Below are 22,215 nucleotides of genomic sequence, written 5' to 3'. Positions count from 1 at the left end.
GTTCTCTTTGTTCTACATTTGATATTATGAAGTGCAAAGTGGAAAACCAAACATTTTTATATTTTCAAGAATTGTAAAAGAAACACACACCTACCAATATTTTGTTCGTACATGCAAAAACAAAAAAGTTATGAAGAATAATGTTGTCGAAACAATAAGGCTGGATAATTGGTTCATTTTTCCAAATATTGCAAAAATATGTAATAAAATCTTCTGGAAATTGAATAATGTTGTCGAAACAATAAGGCTGGATAATTGGTTCATTTTTCCAAAAAATAAAATCTTCTGGAAATTGAAAATACTCCCTTAAAAGATGATCCATGTGGATTTTTTTGTGCTAAAAGCATTGCCTTGTTGCATTTTTTCTTATAAATGACTGAAAATGGAATGGCGTACAATTGCTAATTTCATTCCACTCAAATAGACAAAAGTTTTCATGATCTCTCAAGTTTAAATTTGATAAGAAATTAACAACACAGAAGATAGTGTAATTCATGATGAGTTTGGGGATCTGCAGGTTGAGGAGGCTGTAGCCCTCCTCCTAAAATAAAAGGCCATACATTTTTTGGTTTACATTACAAATATTTTTCGTCAGGATATAAAAATTTGACGCTCATTTTTTATATATTTATTTTCTAAAGAAAAGGTCATGCCAGGAGCGTCTGCAGGGTTTTTTTTTTTGGGTGGGGGGAGGAAGGAGTTTTTAATTTAACAAATTGCTTTCTTTTGCCATTCGTAATTTTCCCTAAAAACCAATAATTTTTTGGTGATAACGTTAAATATTCCTTCTTTGGAGGCTCACGTTCCGCTAGTTATCAAATAGTGATTGCTGGAAGAATATTTTTCTTATTATAAGACTTAATTATAAACCACCCACCAACAAATCTATACACATAAATTGTAAATACTAGTCGTTTAATTTTACCTGTCTCTGTTCTTGCTATAACTAAGGAGGAGGGATCGCAAATACCTATCATTTGGGGGAGGGGGAGAAAGGTGAGGTACACTCTATGCATGTTAATTTTCTTGAAAAAAAGGATTCTCAAAATCATTAACCGATTTACAGTCAAGATGAAGTGTACTCTATTTTTCCTTCTGGGCTCATGCCTCGTTGTTAAAGGACAGCTCCTCAATACTCTTTTAGGAAATGAATGTCTACAAAAACAAGTCCCTTCAGGAATGTGTGCAGTTTTATACGATGACGATGGTTGTGAAGGATGGGAATTGCCAGTTCCAGAGGGTTATACGAAGCTAGAGTTTAATAATCGTAATGATGCTGAAGCTGTGGTTGTTAATAAGGGATGTATCCTTACTGGATGGGATCATGATGGAGAAAAAGAGTCTGAACGAGGTGAAAAGGCAATTTTTGATGGACGAAACTTTGACCGATCCTACAATTATTGGAAGAACTTGGACCGTGACTCCCTGAATGATAAAATATCGGCAGTTACTTGCAAATGTACAGGTTTGTCGACCGGAGGCTTAAAGACTAACTCATCTGGTAAAACAGACCCCAATTCCAATGTAGGCGTAGGAATTTGCCCACCAGTTCCCAAAACCGCTTGTGCTGTTCTTTATGACGATAAGAATTGTGAAGATGATGACTTTAAGGGCCTTGTTATCAACCCCAACGAGGAAAGATCATTCTCTCTTTTGAAGTCTCCATTAAATCTTAAATATAAGAATGAAATCGAATCATTTTCTGTCAGAGATGGATGTACACTTGAAGCTTATAACGACTCGGACTTCTCCGATGATGGAATCAGAGCTACAGCTAGTAATGGCGATCTACATGTCAATCTCGATGATCATCCTAATAAGAAATATGACAATCTTGATGGCGAAATCGAATCTGTAAAATGTTTTTGTTGAACTAAATATTTAGAAATTGTTAAATTATATTTTGTTTTTATATTTCTTGACATACTTTTTACGACATAAATATAAATGCTAATTCATCAAATATCCTTACTTGATGAGGAATAATTCCAAATGATGTTAGTTATTTTGGGGTGTCATCATTGGGCATTATGTAGATATAATCTTAATGGAACATGAGTTACTGGGCAATTATTGTTTCATAGTCCCAAGGACTTGTTTCTTTGACCTGAGAATATATTTTATAAATAATACTTTTGTGATAAAACTTTTGACTTGAATTTGTTCAGTTTATTAATAGGTGTGCAGAAAAGTTGTAAATTAAATTGTATTAAGAAAACACGTATTATAATTTCATTTAAATAATTTGAATAATACTTCGAAAAAACCCATCTTTAAAGACATTGACAGAGGAAACTTCTGGTTCCCAACATTACTTTGTTCTTAGAAAAAGCTATAGATATATATGAGAGTAGAGTTATTTTTTTATTTTCTCATTATCTTCTATTTACCTAATTAAATTTCTCAAATACATAGGAAAAAAGTACATAAAATTACCAAAAAAGAATGATTTGTGAAGAGATGGGTAGAAGTTCGTTTTATAATATAAAATTTAACATAGTTAAAAATCCATCGAGTAAATGTATTTGACAAATGTTTTGTCCAAACTTTTAGAAAAAGGAGCCCTTTTTGAATTGTTGGCATATATTATCAATTATCATAAGAATCTTGGATATAACCGCCTCCCCTTTGAAGACATTTTCTCATCTCGTTGTAAGAGAAATGTGTCAATCCGACTCCTTGAAACTTTAATCAAATTTATCAGCTAATATACTCTACATTATATGTATATATTACTCAATCACAAAACTAAAAGTAGTGGAATAAAGATTTATGATTATAAAGCTGCTTTTCATTCACAGTTTATTTCCTTCGACTTGTTGATATACATACATAAGCAACATGTATCAAAACCAGTTATTTATGTTTGAGAACCAACAAAATATATTAATAATGGGGCTTTGGATATTGAATTGTTTACAACTATTTATATAAATGAAAAAAAAGTCCTTTTGTTTGATGAATAGATTTGAAACCCAAAATAAATCATCACAACAAAAAAATGATATAATCACAAGATTTTAATGGAAAGACCATATTTGGGCAGAAATAAAGATTCTAAACTAGATCCACACTTTTTAAAGAATCTTATATCATCCAAAAACTTTGATAACAAGGCCTATAATTGACTCAAATTTGCCTTTGAAATATTGGGCTATATTGTACCTATATATAATCAGGGGCGTCTTGAGGATTATATTTATATATATAACTTTTTTTTTTTGGGGGGGGGGCTTTGGATTGGATTTTTTTGAAAAAGTACGCCATCCACGGTAGATGCCGTTGCTGAGGATATCACTTATTGTATACATGAATTGACGAAGGGTGCTTACTTTTAATCAAGCCTTGTGGGCATGCTGCATATTCAATGATCCGAGCATCCAATTGTTTCTTTGGAATGGGTCTCGGAAGATAATAATGCATCTATGATTTCATGATTTTGCAAGTTAACAATCTTTTTCAGTAATTATGCATATCAAAAGATTTCTCACTTTAACTGCAATATATATATATATATTATGAAGGTCTTAATTAAATGATAATGGTAAGTCTTGCTCCTCCCTTCTCCTCGCGTTCTTTCAAAAATACAGTCTTTACATAAGTAAACCCACCTTCATACTGGATTTTAAGGAAGAAAAAGTCGGTTATAACAAGGTAAATCCATCTTTTTCTTAGAAAAAGATAAACATCATACACATACATAGAAGGTAAAAGATTCAAAGCAAGTTTACCATGGATTCAAAAATGTAAAAATTGTTTGATCTATATAGTTCTTTTGAATCTTAAATAAACTGGTTACTTTATATGTTAGATTGCATATATCACATCCTATTATGTAAAGTACTGCGACTATTTCTACGATTTGATCTCCTCCGGCCTTTTTCCTCAGGCAATGGATCGACTCCAAGCCCCTCTTTCCCTTACCTCCCCCTGTTTACAAACAAATCATTGGTGTTACTCTCTGTTTTTCATGAGAAAACTCACAATTAATGACTCAATGCTTCGATGGTATCTCCACAAGAATTAAAGAAACAATAGTATCAGCTTGAAATATCTTTTTTATAACACATGATGAGTCGTTTAGTCTCTAGAGCGCATTCTGACTGAGCTTTAGCTACAAGCTCTCTTTCCTAAACCTCATCTAAAGTCAAAATCATTATTTTTTATTTTATATAATGTACTTTTGTACTGACATAATTGTAATTAAGTACACATATATAATGTACTTTTAATCCAATAATCAAAAACAAAATATTCCCTGTATTGTGGATATGAATTATAACAATTATTGTAGCCTTGTAACTTGATACAAAAATTAATTATCCTGCATTTGAAAGAGGTAAACAATTTATGTAAATATGAATGTTCCATTTTTCTAATGTTTATTCTGATTATAGTATGACATCATACTTTTGATCAAATGTTGTTTTTTTTAAATATAGACTACATCATGACGTCTATTTTTTATTTCCCACTTTGTTTATCGGTCATTCTAATTTGGAAACAAAATTTTACGTGTCCAATAATGGCTATATCATCATCCAATTTACAGATAATAGTCTGAAGGATACCGAATTTTACAAGGAAATGTCCTAAAGTTGACCAATATTACTTTCTTTCAACACAAATTTAAAAAAAAGAAGTGAATTTTGAATGTATTAGCGCTGATCTCTTTGATCATATTAGAACTAATAAGATTCAATTATTTCTTATCTTCCATAGATTCGCCAAAATTTGATGGGTCCCTTTGGGTGTGAACGGTAATTTTTATTATGTATACTAAAGTTATGCTTTAGAGTTGAAATCTTAAAAATTGTTCATTATTTTGATATAATTTTTATTTCTCATTCAAACTATCGGAAGATTTACTGAAAAACTGAAAACCCTTTGTAACCCTTTCATGGACTCAAAAGAATAGTGGATCCGCTACAGGAGGTTAATTCAACCATTTTTACAACTAAATCGAGAGTTGAAGATACAGAGAGAGACTGCACATTTTGTAAGTCCAGTTTAGACTTTAGAGTCTTTAAGACATATGTTTTGGGATTGCCCAAAAGTGGTAAACATTGTGCACATACCCATTGCTTTTTGAGGAAATACTATAATTCAGAAATAAAGATTGGGGATTGGCTTGCAATGTCACCGCCTAAACATAGATTCCACTTCCAAATAGAAAACTTAATAACGAAGACGCTATTTATTCTCTACACCGTAAGTAGTAAGACCTCTTGGATACCTACTACTCTAGACATACTTCTCTTAAGATCCCACAAAGTGCTGGAGAGTTTCCATATGAATGGAAATGGAATTGTCTTTAAGTTTTTTTTTTTAATTTTTAGATGTTTAGTAGATTTTCGTTTAGATATTATTATCTTTTTTTATTTATCCATTCTCATTTTGTTTTGTTTGTACAATGAACAACAAATGATTGGCATTATTTTTATATTAATTAATTAGTATTATTTTGAGATGAAGCAGCTATGTGTTGTTTGGAAAGTAAATGTTGGAATTTCCATGTATCCAGCCATCATAATGTTAATTGAACATTTGTTTTGTATTTTTAAATATCAAATGAATTTTAATAAATATATATTTCTTTTAAATGCTAATTTCTTCATCTTTAAGACCTCATACCTCGGAGTTGGATTGAGACACCAAACCAATATCTCATATCGAACTAGGACTACTACTATGTATACCAATTAACAAATTTTAGTCAAATCCATTGCTTAGTAAGCATTTCTTGTGGATATATATCCATATTCATGTAAAGTACAGAAAACAGTTTCTCAGTGTTTGAAATTTCCTTAACTTAACTTGGTTTAATATATTTCATATTCTAAAGTCTGTAAATTTGCCTCTTGAAAGTTATTTGACAACTTAGATCCAAAGTTATGAATCATCAACTGTCCTTGATGTTCTTCACTAGTTGATATTTTAGCATCTTTGGTAGTGAATGCAACACATATTTTTAGGCTTTGGGAATGACAAGGGATACCAGGTTAAGGCAATTTCCCTTTTCTATGCACCTCAGTTGTTCATTTATGAAAGCGCAGGTTGAAAGAGGTTCAGATGTATAACTTGATGGAACGGTGTACATCTTTTCTAAATCAGAAAAGGAATCTGCATTCAATTTGAAACTATCCTTGTACGCAGCATAACAGTCGATCGATATTAGTGGGACGAAAAATACTCATATCTCTTTAATTTCAATATCAAAGTATCAATTCAGCATAAGGCTCACAGTAATATTAACTCTTCTTAACGTAACTCACTTTAATTACCTTACAGATATTTATATACTTGGGGTTTCATATGCATAGTATGAGGACTCAAAAATTATAATCCCCTTCGAGGCCGTCTATCATTAGTTCTAAAAGTCTGACAATTGTGTACCTTGTGCCATTGCATAAAGATGATAAAAACTACAATTTGATGTTTTTCTTGTTTTTGTACGATCACAAATGTCTGGGCAACAAGCAAAACGGCAGAGGGTGAGATATCTCTTCACTTCACAAGTTGATCCCAAGGAGATCTCAACCATTGTCAACGTATCCCTGGCCACCATTTACTACACCGGAAAGGCAATGAACAACTCCGACACGGCCTTCAGGAAGCCTGGAAATAAAAAAATGGCTTTTAAATTTTTCTGATTTTTTAGTCCTCACCCAATTTAACATGTTAAATTGAGGATATTTCAATAGTTTAGAAAATGCATAAATATGTTATTTAAACTCTAGATATTAATTTTGTCAAACAAAGCCATAATTTTTCTTTAATAAACTACTTATTTTAAGAAAATTAAGTTTTTCTTATCATATACCGCTGATATAATTAAAAATGATATTATCCCATTATCGTGTGTCTTTGCTATTATTGCCTTCAGTTTTTAATGTCCTTTTCTTTTTGTATTATAATAGCAATGAATCAATATGACGCCTTACAGCTTCTTTGCAGAAAAAACATTCACGGCTTGTTTTATTCAATCGAGGATGTCGTCAACCTGTAATGAAACCCCTTCTTCGACCACGTTGTAAAGGGATTTGATAATAAAATAATAGGATATATTTTCTTAAAAAATTCTTTTAAAGTAAAAATGAAAAGAAATACTTTTAAGAATATAATCTATTTTCAATTATAGTACATAGATGTTTAAATTCCGAACAGTATTTCGTTTTTAACACTACCTCAAAATCAATTTTTTCCAGTAATTACCTATACATCGACAAAAAAAGTCGAGTGAACATGATCAAATAAAGCTTAAATAAGATATACAGTTTTCCAGATCGGGGACAGTCAATAACTTTTTTATTATTTGGCTCAATTACTCCAAGCAACAACTTGGGCGCTTCATCGTTGCCTGTATCTCAGAACTTTATATAGTCATCCTTGTCACTTGTTATTCACCAAGATGCTGGAGAGAAATGAAAGTTTGTTTAAGATAAAAGATTATAGCCTGACCAAATCCTTCGGACCGATAACTCTTTCCAACCTTATGCTTAAACGACTTGAGCGGATTTTACACTGGTAAGTTGAAGAAATCATTCCAACACTCCACTCACAACATGTTTCTATAAAGGGCTTATCAACTGAGACGGCCCTTTCGCAAAAGAGGCTTCTGTGTTTCAAGCAGAGATTTTTGCCATAACACAAGGTTTAAAAGCTCTTCTCAAGTACAAAAAACAATGAACAATGTAATAATTAGATATGACTCCTAATCAGCAATTGCTGCAATCTTTGATCCACTTACTACTAGTAAAAAAGTTTTAAATTGTAAAAAAAAAACATCATTAAAGGAATGAGTGTGAAAAATGTACATCTAGAATGGTGCAAAGAACATTCTGACATTACAGCAATTTGCAGGCCATCTTGCAAAGAAGTTACTGAGAGTAAAAACCCAGTTTACTATTGGGACACACCGAGTTACATAAAGAAGGTAATTCATGACTTCTTCTATCAATATTAGTGCGCGTATTAAACATACACATACTATGCTTAATAAGCCGAAGTCGAAGTGTATCAAGCTCGGAAGATAAAAATTGAAACTCATTGTACAACCCTACACTGGGCATGACCCTTTTCTAGCCCACCTAAGCAAGTGGAAGGATATCAGCTCAACTTGCAATGCATGTATGAAAGAATTGCAAAGTGCAGACCATCTCATCAATAGATGCCACGCCCTATCATATGAGAGACATCAAACAATGAATGAGTAAAAAAAGGTCTTCGTATTTTAAAATTTATGAAATGTAAAAAAATATTATTGTACAAAGTTTTAATGTAAGCCAGGCTATAGAATCTCCTTTAGTAGCACAAATACACCGTTTTGTGGTCGTGTTAGTTGTCTTCTATTTGTACAATTTTATGTATGTATGGTAAGCATAAATAAATATGTATTAAACTAATTTTATTTACACTTCAAACTCGCCAAATTGAAACAGAACAGACCTTACATATGTTTGCTATTGTTTTAATAATTATTGTCTTATAAAATGGGATTGCTGACTTAGTGTATGAGGCCAATGCCTCATATTATGTCTAGATACAATATTTGAAAGTTAAATTACAGTTTATAATCAACATCTGAGTTATGGATGGTTTTTGGTTTGATCTTTAAACAATCAAAACTCCATTTCTTAAACAACATGATTATAATTTTTTTGGTAGATTTATATCTTATAAAATTATATACTTCATATATTTTTGTAACTAAGTATGCATCCTTGCAATAAAAGCTGTAAGGATGCGTTAATAATATTCATTCAAAGATATATTTAAAATGAAAGGAAGAAATTAGATATCTAAATGACAACATAAACAAACAAACAAAAAAGAAAAAGAAGAAGATATTAAGATAGTATCACTGCAATTTGTATTAATCTAATTAAGAATAAATGAATTTTGTTATGTAACATTGGTTACCTTAAACTTGTCGAAGACAAAAAACAATGTTGAGTTTTGGTCTAGAAATACAAGACTGGTCTGAAACCGTTATTATTTTTGTTGGACCAAACTAATTTGTTCCTTTAAAAAAGTTATGTCTAGACGAAGCTAAACAAAAAATAGGCCTAATATATAAAAAAAAAATAGATTTGGATAAGGACGCCACCAACATGTTTATCTTGTGGGGCCTGGCTAGTCGTACTAAATAATCAAAAATAGGTTTTAAAAAAATTAAAAAATGTCTTTACACTACGTTCAAAATGTCAGGTACTCCATTTTTTGAATTTGCTTTTATTAATCTATCCACAAATATTTATTTTGAAAGTACTTTATTTTTGGAAAAATTAATAATAAGATATTATCTAAACATTTTTTTCCCAATTCTCCACTTTTTTGTGAGCCGACTCTCCATTTCCCGCCACAGCATCGGTATTTGACAAGTTTAGTTTGAACCCATACAGTTTTATTACGTAAATAGTACCCTTTCTTTTTTTGTGCCATTTTAAGGCCCTTCATTTTTGTTTGCATATATTACGGGTTTTACTAACAGTTATCATATGGACATACAGGTGAATCAGACTTCTACTTCCTTCCGAAAGTTTCAACTCGAAACCTGATGGAATTAATCGTGGCCTACATAATTAGGTTGTTGCTTTTGAAGTACAGAAAATAGTATTGAAACTCGTCCAGCAGCTTGCTGAAGTTGATAATGGCTTCGTTTTTGAGAACATTACTGACGCCACTAGCAGTATCTCTGATTTAAACCAACTTTGAAAAAGACGTTGTACTGAAGCTAGTATAGAAACTTGCTTCACATTCAAGAATCATAACCCTTAACATACAATAGCATCAAAACACACAAACTTTATAAAATAAAAATAAGATTATATAAAGTACACGTATGAGTTATTACTTGGTAATGGGAGCTCGTTTACCAATCTGATACACACAAAAAGAGACGCGACAGGAATGCAAGGAGCCGTTGTTGATATTTCTAACCCAACAATGTTGTCACTTTTACCTAAGTATGACTTGCAATATCTCATATATTGTGTTTTTTTTGTTTTTTTTTGTTATCAAAACAGTCCGTAAATTATTTGTCATTTGAAAAATGGTTGAAATTGAAGTTCGTAAAATTTAAAGGTAGCGTGGAACCAGTTGCCATAAAATATTCACGGCTATATTTAATATTTAAACTGGTTGTAATAGCGAAGAAGAAAAATCTACACTTTGGTCTTAATGGGTATAGGACTTAAATTCACACGTCTCTTCCAATCCTGCCCCGTTCCTGTTATCGATCTTTAAAAATGCCCCAAATTTTTTAGGCATTATTTTTACTAATATTACTGTTAACTTTATGAATTATTTTAGTGAATTTTAAGTATCTTTGTATGTGATGCTTTGGCAGTGGTTTTAAGGAGCCAGGGGTACCCTCAAGTACCCCAGATAACCCGAGGAGGTTCGAACTATTTTTTGATATCACCGTGGTTCCTTGGATGTATATGATGCTTTGGCGGTGGTTTTTAACTATCCCACACTATCCCCGGCCAACCCGAGGGCTTTGAACTAGTTTGTGGTGTTAAAGGGGTTCCTTGGATGTATTGGATGAATTGGCGGTTGTTTTTAACAATCCCACACTACTCCCGGAGCATTGGCCAATCTGAGGGCTGAGAGTATTCAACAATATTTCAAGAGGCCCTGAGCTTACCAATCCTCTCGATTAATTTCTTAGAAGATTTGATTGAATTTCAAAAAATGTAATATGTTTAGATATTTGTAATGAATAATATTAAACAAATTTATATTTTGTTATTATTCATCATGAAGTTTGGAAATTTCACCCATGACAGTTTTCCTAGTACCGTTATTTAGCATATTAACGGCTTTCTTACTTCAACTGTAACATATGTATATTCTATTATAAATTAAAAGAAATAACTGCTTCGCAACTTGTTTGGAGTCAAGCTTTTATTTGCTCTTTAGTTTTAGATTCATTCATAGGGAGATACTCACATCACACATGTATCTTCATTGGACAGGATCGCTTCATAAATAATCTGCCTACAATGTTCAATATGTAAAACTAGGTCTCCAATGATAATAAAAAAATAATTGAATTAATTTATCAGCAATAGACAATTTTAATTTTATTTCTAAAGGATTTGCTATTAACGCCGTGATCCTATAGTTTTTATTAAATTGGATATCTCATTCATTTCTATTTACTGTATCTATTTAGAATTTATATTAAAAAAACAGTATGCGGTCACATTATGTATTACAAACCTGCTATAAGACAGCATTTAAGGTCAATTTTCCTTGTAAAATTATTTTCATGTAGCCTGTAACTTAGTTTACACAATAGATATTGTTGTACTATTTAAATTTTTATAAAAACCCAATAAAAAATCATAATCAAGAAAATCGAGTGTACTTTTGCTTGTATGACAGGGTGTTTCGTCTTGCTGCCAGATCCAAGGTCGGTCTTTCATGATACAGGAAAATATTTTAGTGCGCAGATCACTGATCTATCCCTTGGTGTTGACCTTTAAGCCCTACTTGAAGATAAAGGGTAGCATAATATGACCATCGCTAATATCAACCCCAAGAATATTAACTTGGCCTTCATCCTCCTACGGACGTAATAATGACTTTTTCCAGCCAAATATTTTTCTTCGAGTTATGATTCTGGGTTTGACAAAAACATTTCATGGGATACTTCTGTTTTAGTTTCATCAATGTCATGGTTCTGGTGAACCTTTTCTCCCTGTTTGACATCCCAGCTTTAGTTATATGCGATACTACAGCAAAAAATTTAGTCCTACTTAATTGTATAGTTATTATCAATAATTTATTTAATTTTTTGCCAATTTCATGAATTTAAGAATACAAAGATCTTCATATTGTTCTTACATGGCTTTGTATGTCTCATATGAGCGAGATGGACATCTGTTAATAGAGAATTCTGGAACAAACCATGCATGTAAATGATTAGCAGTTCGTATGCATACACTTGGTTTTGACCCATGTTTGCAATGGATAGTCAATTAGAGTGAGGGTTTTTGTAAGCCGTTAGTGGCGTATGGATCTGTTAATAAGGATATTTGAGACTTTCAGAGTTAACTGCTTTGCAGTATTGAGTATTGATATAAAATCAGCTAATCATTTTGTTTTCTTTTGTTTGGGTTTATCCAATAATAGGGGTTTGGCAGCAAAATCGAAAAACATATCTATTTGGGACTGCTTTTTGACTTTTTGAATAAATATTTGAACTTTTTCCAGAGTCTTTCACACCAGCTGCTTGATTTAGAAGGTCTTCTCCTATCTTATCTGGCATTAGGTGGTCCTCAGTAGTAGGTTCTCTGACACTGGCAGTTTCCTTGGCCTTTGGAGTATCTTTACGATTATTTTTATTAGTGCCCGCATCAATACAGACATGTACAATATCCTCCGTGCAACTACTTGGACTATCATAAACAATGGTAGTTGTATGTGGGCATGTTTCAAGGGTTGCAAAAGCACACCTTTTCAGCAGAAGCACCTTTTAGGTTGAAGTCAATAGCTTGCAGATCTTCAATTGCTGCTTGATCCACATCAAGGTGTAGGAATTTTCCTAACTGTGTTATTTCAGATTTGGTCATTTCGACCTTACCTCTAACACGAATGGCAGTTACATTGATATGCAATGATCTGACAATGTATCTCATCAGTAAAGTTGATAATATTGTAGAGAAAAACGCGTGTGAGGAGACAAGGGGGAGAAATACATATGGTATCATTGTTTAAAATACTGATGTGATTATCAGTGAGAATCACATCAGTATTTATCAGTTGCCTTCTTTATTAGATTTTTTGAGGGTATAACGAAAGTATTTATTAGCAAAATGTTTAATAAAGATAAACTACGTTTAATTGACTTAAACGGTTTTTATCTGTTACAGTAGATTTGAAAACGTCACACTTCATGAAATTGTAATTCATTATGAACCATATTCTCAGAATAATAACAAATAAAACGACAAAGTAAAAGTATTTCGAAATATATTTGAAGTTACAAGTTCAAAATAGAAGGCTTAAATTAAATATAATCTACATACTAAAAAATAAACCGTCATACATTTAAGTTAAATATACAAAATTAAACAATTAGAATCATATAACTAATAAGAACAACAAATTATAAATACAGAATATTGAAATAATAGATTGGTTAAATAATATTTTCTTGTTCTAACATAGGAATTCAGTTCAATATGTCATAACTTTAGGTTGCAAAACACAAGCTTGACGTTGAGTTTAATCAAAAAGATCATCACCCTTTTTTCCTCATGTGCAAGTTGCATATACAATTGTGCACAGGATAGATATATCTCTACCGATGAGATCTTAATAATTATTAATAATAAAGTAAATGTCAAAATCATAAAATAATGTTAGATTTAAACCCATATCTACTTCCAATCTTAGTACGAACAGCTTTTAGAATCCCACTTTCATTTATTTCATCTTTATCTAAAAAAAGAAAAGTTAATCCATGCAGTCAAATTTTAAACCTTAATTACTTATCTTAGATATAAAAGTAAGACTCCTTTATAACTGATAAGACACTTCTTGACTTAATGTAGTTTTCTAACATGACATCGTAAAGATTTAGAGCAAAAGCTAATTATCTAACAATGTCCAGCGATATTACTCCTTATTAAGAATATCAAAAAAAGATTTTCCCCCGGTTATTTATGCTTGTATAACAACATACTATTATCATGAAGGATACACACAATTACTAATTATAATGCTACACCCAATGCAACTACCCCCGTTGTTGTGACCATTTAAGCCGTTGTTTTTGCCTTTTTATGAGTTTTCTGAACACCATATCTTGGAGCTTATCAACCATAGCTAATCCTTAAGTGACAAAAAAGTAATATTTATTGACTATGTAATATTGGAAAACCTAATGATCATACCCAAGCCTTTATGTGAAGAAAACTAGTGTCAGACAAACTAGTTGCGAACCATACAAAGCTACTACCCCCGTTGTTGTGACCATTTAATCCGTTGTTTTGCCTTTTTATGAGTTTTCTGAACACCATTTCTTGGAGCTTATGAACCATAGCTAATCCTTAAGTGACAAAAAAGGGTATTTAATTACCTATGTAATGTTGGAAAACTTAAATGATCATACCCAACCCTTTAAGTGAAGAAACGTAGTGTCAGACAAACTAGTTGCGAACCATCCAAAGCTACTACCCCCGTTGTTGTGACCATTTAAGCAGTTATTTTTGCCTTTTATGAGTTGTGTATCACAATTCTTTATATTTTTAGCTAAAATAGAATCATATTTTATGATTAGATTTAAAAAATGAATACTTACTGTTAGATAGTACAAAATTCAGAGTTCCATTTCGAAATCAGTAAATATTTTATACTTTTTACTGATAACTTTGATCGTAATTTGGTGTGGTTGACTCTAAACATGCTAAAAATTATCTCAACTTCACAATTTACAATGGGGGTATTTCTATAAATTGAATCTTCAACACAGGTTAGGTCTCGCAATTCATTGTAAGCTGGATTTTCTGATAGGAAATTGGTCAGTTTAAATCGGAATGACTCTAGCTTAATATCATTTCTTAGCAGTTCAACGATGGTAATGCTCACAAGTAAGGGTAATCGTCCTTCTAAAGCTGTGATGGCCCCAGAAATTTGATTGAGATGAATAGTTTAATTCTAGACGGGGGACTAAAATCACATTTATATCGACAAATCTGACAAGCCATCTGTTTCTCGTCCGGTAAGTATTTCCAAATTCCTGGGCCTCCATTTTCAGAAATCCAGACAGAAGGCGACGTTATTTTAGGCATTTCATTCAGTTCTCTATCGACTATCATCATCTAATATTATATTAATATTGAATAACAAAGGCGGGAATGATAACGTTCTTGTTCCAAGAAGATGTATACTATTTAAACAATGATGACATGTGTATTTATTCCTTCCTCCTCACACGCTTTTCTATTGTTACCAAAATTATCACCCTTACTCATCACCAATGTTTCCTGTGACCCCTCTGATGAAGCTGGTAAGCCTTTTCTGGTCATTTTTTCCCCTCTCTCATTTTCTCCACCTCTCCGCACGATGCTGGCAAAAGAGGTGTATCGTTCAAGTTAACTTTTCGGAGATATTGTCCGTAGCGTCATCACTGATATATAAATCACCGCTCTTTTGTTGGTGTAGCGGCGACCTTCATAATCAGGTAACGGTTTTGTGGAGGATTCTGTATTGGATGAGAGACGTATATAATATGTGTCCAGTATTTTTATTACTTAGTTCCACTCAAGAAGGGAGATGTGATCACCATTTTTTCTTACCATGGTGATTTCTTTGGCCTCCTTGACAATTTCTGAATATAAAAATTTAAGCTTCGGCTTCGATTGTGCAACCTTTTGTTGCTCAACAGACTCCTGCATTGAATTATGAGGCCTTTTGGATGGAGAAATCTCCTTAAAATGACCCTCCCTCTCTCATTTCTTACTTCGAGGGACTTGATTTTTAGTTTTTTCATGCGCAGAGAGCTGCACTTTCTGATTATTATCCTCCATGGAGATAGGTTTTCTTACTCCAAGTTTGTTATTTCTGTTTTGAGGTTCCCTGGAACCTTTTTTTACCCACGTGGGATGGGTTTTTACCCTCTTACCCGCATATTATATGAGACTGTCTCCCATTTCTGGTTGACGTCATTTTTATTTGGTTCTTTCTTATTAATATTATACTGTTCACATTCACGAAGGTTGAGTGGCAAATAGGCAAAAATATTCTGCTCAATTAGAGAGTGCTTCTTATTACAAGGAACGCCCCTATTATAATGCAGAAGAAAAAGAAAAGAGCATTGTCGTAGCTCTCGATTGAAGATCAAGATATTGGTGGAATAAAGATGGCTGAGGCCCAATGCTGGTTAAGAACAGGAAGGATGGGCACTTATAACACTTTTTAACTTAATGAAAATGTAAAAATGAACTTTAAACCTCTCTAAAACGAATTATACTCCAAGACAAAACGAGTGACGTGTTGATAGTCTTTAGGTAGGAAGACAACTCTTCAACTTACACAGTTCAAGACAAAACCTCCTGGGAAATTGATTTTTATTCCACAATTTCTATCAAACGTTTATAATTCAGCTCAACTATCAAAAGATGAAATTAATATATTATACTACTTATCTGGATATATTATTTTTAAAATAGAAAAAAATGATAAACAATATAAGGCATGTTTATCTGTTTAAAAAAATAGAATTAATGAAAACTACGATAACAGCATAGCCAAACTTATAAACATAGCTGATAACACTGGACAACTTGCATAAAAAAGTATGGCAATTAGAATTTCCAAAAAATAGTTTTCTTCTGGTTAGGAAGATTCATTGTATGGAACAAAACATTTCAACCCTTTCAACACATTGTTTTTGGGATCCAGGGAGTTCCAAGTAAATCTCCAGTTATTTTTCCCTCTCATCCCTCCTTCTCTTGAGTAATAGTCACTACAATACCAAGCCGTAACTACTACTAGGGTATATAAATTGTGCGAGTGAAGAAGAAGTCATAAGCCCCCCTCCCCCCCCCCAATTATATAGTCGAGTCTTAGCTATTACTTTTAAACTTTGAAAATTTGTATTTATTTACCTTCTCAGTCGTTGATTCATGAGCGCAAAAAGATGCATCTCGAGTCCATTCAAATAATAAAAAGTCAGGACGAAATATTCTTTGATGCGCCACTTTCTTTTGAGGCTTTAATTTTACCAAATTGTGCAGTAGAGGAAAGATTTTAATAAAAAAACATGAACCAGGAACGTCCGCAGGATTATTATTATTTTTTTTTGGGGGCCCCTTGATTTTAACGACTGACTTTTTTTTGCTAAACAAATTTTTCAAAAAAAAAAAAAGACGGTGATAATGTTAAAAATTCCTTCTTTGGAGGCTCAAGCATCTCCACCACACACATTGTGAGCTAGTTATAAAATACAAATTGCTGGAAGAATACTTTTCTAATTATAAGACGCAATTATTAACCAACCACTAACACATCTCTACACATAAATTATAAATACTCGTCGTTTCATTTTGCCTATCTCAGTATAACTAAGGAGGAGGACTCGCAAGTAGTCTTCATTTGGGGAAAAAAGTTAAGGTACACTCTATCCATAATAGTTTTATTGAACAAAAAAGATTCTCAAATCATTAACCTATTCACAGTCAACATGAAGTGGACTCTATTTTTCCTTCTGGGCTCATGCCTCGTTGTTAAAGGACAGCTCCTCGATACTCTTTTAGGAAATGAATGTCTACAAAAACAAGTCCCTTCAGGAATGTGTGCAGTTTTATACGATGACGATGGTTGTGAAGGATGGGAATTGCCAGTTCCAGAGGGTTATACGAAGCTAGAGTTTAATAATCGTAATGATGCTGAAGCTGTGGTTGTTAATAAGGGATGTATCCTTACTGGATGGGATCACGATGGAGAAAAAGAGTCTGAACGAGGTGAAAAGGCAATTTTTGATGGACGAAACTTTGACCGATCCTACAATTATTGGAAGAACTTGGACCTTGAATCCCTGAATGATAGCATATCGGCAGTTACTTGTGAATGTACAAGTTCGTCGACCGGAGGTTTAAAGAATAACTCATCCAGTTCATCTGGTAAAACAGACCCCAATTCCAATGTAGGCGTAGGAATTTGCCCACCAGTTCCTGAAACCGCTTGTGCTGTTCTTTATGACGATAAGAATTGTGAAGAGGATGGCTTTAAGGGACTCTATATCAATCCCAGTGAGGAAAGATCATTTTCTAATTTGAAGTCTTATTCAAATCTTAAATATACAAATGAAATTGAATCATTTTCTGTCAGAGATGGATGTACACTTGAAGCTTATAACGACTCAGACTTCTCCTATGGTGGAATAAGAGCTTCAGCTAGTAATGGCGATCTACATATCAATCTCGATGATCATCCTAATAAGAAATATGACGATCTTGATGGCGAAATCGAATCTGTACGATGTCTTTGTTGAACTAAATATTTAGAAATTGCTAAATTATATTTTGTTTTTATATTTCTTGACATAATTTTTACGACATAAATATAAATGCTAATTCAAAGGACAGCTCATCCATACTCTTTTAGGAAATGAATGTCTACAGAAACAACAGGAATGTGTGAAGCTTAGAACGACTCATACTTCTCCTATGGTGGAATAAAAGCTACAGCTAGTAATGGCGATCTACATATCTATATTGATGATAATCTTAATAATAAACATTACTATCTTGATGGCGAAATCGAATCTGTACGATGTTTTTGTTAAACTAAATATTTAGAAATTATATTGAGTTTTTATATTTTTTGACATACATTTTACGACATATATATAATTGCTGGTTCATTCAATGCCCTGACCTGATAAGGAATAATTCCAAATTATGTTTTTTACTTTTGAATGACATAATTTGGCATTATGTACATGTAATCTTAATAGAACATGAGTTGCAGGGCAATGGTTGTTTCACATCCCAAGGACTTGTTTCGTTGGCCTAAGAATAAATTTAAAAATTATACTTTTGTGATAAAAGCATTGACTTGAATTGTTTCCATTTATTAATAGATGTGCAAATTTTTTTTTTTTTTTTTTTTTTATATAAATGTTAAATAAATTGTATTAACAAAAAATCTATTCAAATCCCATTTAAACTATTTGAATAATACTTGAAAAAAATTCCATTTTTGAAGACATTTACAGAGAAAACTTCTGATTTCCAACATTGCTTTGCTCTTAAAAAAATAGATTTTTTTAAAATTTTTTCATTAAATTCTATTTACATAATTAAATCTGTCAAATGCATAGGAAATAAGTACATTAAAATAGTTTAAAATTATACAATAGGAATTAAAAAAGAATAAATTGTGAAAATATAACTTGTTGATATGCATAACATATATCGTCAACATATTTCTAAAACCAGTTATTAATGTTTGATTCTTTTTTCTAGATTACCTTGATCATAATTATTTTGCAAAATAAATTATAAAGAAAGAATCTACAAAATAATTAATACTGGGGCTTTGTATATTGAATTGTATACAACACTTAATTTGTAAAAAAAAAGTCCTTCTGTTTGATGAATAGATTTGAAAAAATATGAGCCCACCTTATCTTCATAAAATTATAGAATGCATAATAATCTTCTTATATATACAAAAATAAACTTTTGAATCTTCCTCCTCCGTTTTTTTTCTGCGTAGCATCACATTTTGCTCTACACTCTCATTATAAAAATTAGAAGAGAAAGGGAGATTGCATTAACCAGGTAATTAGTCTTGGATTGTCACAATTCAAATGAATAAGAATTTAATCTGTTCAATAAACCCAAATAGTGACATTGTATAAGTAATTTGACACATTACTTTGGTAATATTTTGAAGTACCTATGGCCCATAAGCATTCTAATGAGGCATTGGATATTATGCAAGATACTAAATTATTTGAAGGTAAAGTAATTTTAAAGTTGTGATGTATTTGGTGCATATATTAAGGATATTAAACTTCCTATTAGATACGCATTACATTTTATACAAATGAAGATATTTTGTTTATTTTATCTCAAATTTAGGAAGACTACCAGCTATAAAGTTAACCTTATTTTTTATTTTTAAATTGTGAATCATTTTTATTAAATTTTTGATCAAACTTCGGAATTTTTATCATACTTATACATTCAAACAGTTTGGATTGTCTTTTTTTTAGGGCCTTCATGATGACGAAGGAATTGTTCCTTGACGTCCTTCATAATATTGAATGTGATTCTTGTGAAAAACACTTTTGTAAGTAAGAGGATAATATGATTTCAATATTTAGAGGACATGTCAATTTAATATTGTTAAAAACCATATTGTCAACCTTTCCATTCCTTTAGTGAGAGAAATACAATATTGGCATAAAAATGATCCAGGACTATATCATTTTCTTCAAATTTGAACATTTGGTAAAAACTGATTAAGATAATGGATTAATATTGTAACCATTATTTGCAATACAACATTGGTTGGGAAGTTATGATTATGGTTATGATAAAATGTCTTTGTTGGACTAAGAATAGAGTTTAGTATCGACTTCCAAATAATTCCTGCTAATGTTTTTAGTTTACTATATAATAATACAGAGTAGGATTTGTGTTTACTTCCTTTCCAACACTCTCAGGGCTACGCACAACTAATCTAATAAAATGTTGAGCTCATAGAGAAAGGAATGATTCTCCATGGTTGAGCTGTTCTTCTCCAAAATATTCTTAAAATTGTCAGGGGTTTCAGGTTAATTTTAATTTTCTTTTTTTAGCATACCGGTGGATACCTTTTTGAACAACTTTGCTAACGATGTAAATCTGGTGTGTTTTTTAGCTGGCCATTAATTTGTAATTGGTAAAAAATAAGGAATTTTCTACTCCTTAGCGGTTGTCATTGTTGTTTAAAACTGATTGAACGCTCGTGTGTGCTCATAAAAGACAGAGAGTAACTCTGAGGATTTGTTGCAGAGTTATAATTAAAGTCCTTGTTGGACACAAAGTAGAATTGGGTATCCACATTTGAGTAATTCTAGGGTATGCCATTGTTAGTATCCTCTTCTTTCTCTATTCTCACAGCTGAATGTAGCTGATATAATGAAACATCATGAGCATTATTCTTTCTGTCCTCCAGTAAAGTCTTCAAATTATCAGGGTTACCATGTTTATTTTCGTTTCCTTTTTTAACATGCCCATTGCACACAGGATTTTCGTCACTATTATTACCATTGATAACGCCATTTTTTGTTTATTTAAAAAAAAAAAAAAAAAACAAGGCTAGAAATAATAATAAATGTAAAGGTTTTGTTGATTAACAACTCTTACAAAACTTCCGAATGAGTTTATAAATTACTACTGAAATATAGTCAGATTGAATACATACATATCATATATCTTTATTTACATAGTAGTCATTGAATTGAGTTATTGTACATAATACTAAGTGTTGTCTTAAAATTTGTTGGTATATATTTTCAAATACTAGAAATCAAACGAATATAACTAATTCTAAATAAAGTTTTTTATAATATTTTTACATGTCTTATGAAATGGTTTTTAAAAAATAATATACATTCTAAAATATAAATTATAGCTTGTTGAAGTTAGATTTTGGATAATGCCTGTTTTTTTTTGTTTTGAACCTATGTTAATTTTTTTCAAATAAAATGAAACATATTTTAATAGATTTTCAACATCCCAGGACGAAAAGTATGACCATATCATGACCATTTAAAAATTAAAGTATAAGACAATTTACTGCACGTATAATATTGTTGGGTCCATTGGACCCATATTTACTGTGTGGCATATTTTTATTATTTCTCTCAAAATTCAAATTGCCCCGAAGGGAAGAAGGAGAATGACGTGGTGTAAATTTTCATTGTAAGAGTATATCTAAACTTAGGTCAAAGCATATCACGCCTCCAATATTCCTTTGAACGACCTCAGTCTAATGAAGTTACTAATCGAATATTCTTCAATTATTAGGCATATTTCAAAATCCATCTCATGCAAATTTTCCAAACATTAATGATATGTGTCGGAGGAACTTGCTGGACTTGCTTTTTTCGATGAAAAATGCTGAACTCTCCAAAAGTTAAGAGCAGGAAGTAAGAAAACTTAATCAATTATTTTCTACAAATTTTTTTATCGAATTAATGGAGCTACCTCATAAAGTTTAGAAGCTGAGCTAGCACTTGTGAATGATAGAGACAATTACATGCATGTATAATAAGAAATTGCTTCGCTCTAAGAATTAAGAATGATCTTTTTGAAAGAGGAGTGGGGCTCATCACAGAATATAGTGGATTAAAAAAGAATGACGAGTCCCAATTTCAATATCTTCTACAAGTCGTCGAAGGCCATCGAAGGATGTACCCCAACACCCTTAAGAAAATACTTACAAGAAATTAAAAGTATGTATATAATGTCAATGATATTATAACAGAATAAAAAAATACTGCTCAGAAAATAAATTTACTTCAAAAATGAAATAATTTGAAAAAAATAATTCTTTTGTATTAAACATGTAAATATGAATGAACTAACAACTTATTAATTTATTTGTTATCTCATCAAGAAAAATAAAAAAATGTATTCAATGATGTATTGTGGTCAAGGCTAAGGATGACCATTTTGAATGAAAGTTATGTCAGATGTT

This window comes from Lepeophtheirus salmonis, chromosome 4 (genome assembly GCF_016086655.4).
Source record: "Lepeophtheirus salmonis chromosome 4, UVic_Lsal_1.4, whole genome shotgun sequence".
Lineage (NCBI taxonomy): Eukaryota > Metazoa > Arthropoda > Copepoda > Siphonostomatoida > Caligidae > Lepeophtheirus > Lepeophtheirus salmonis.
This window is presented reverse-complemented; position numbering follows the sequence as displayed.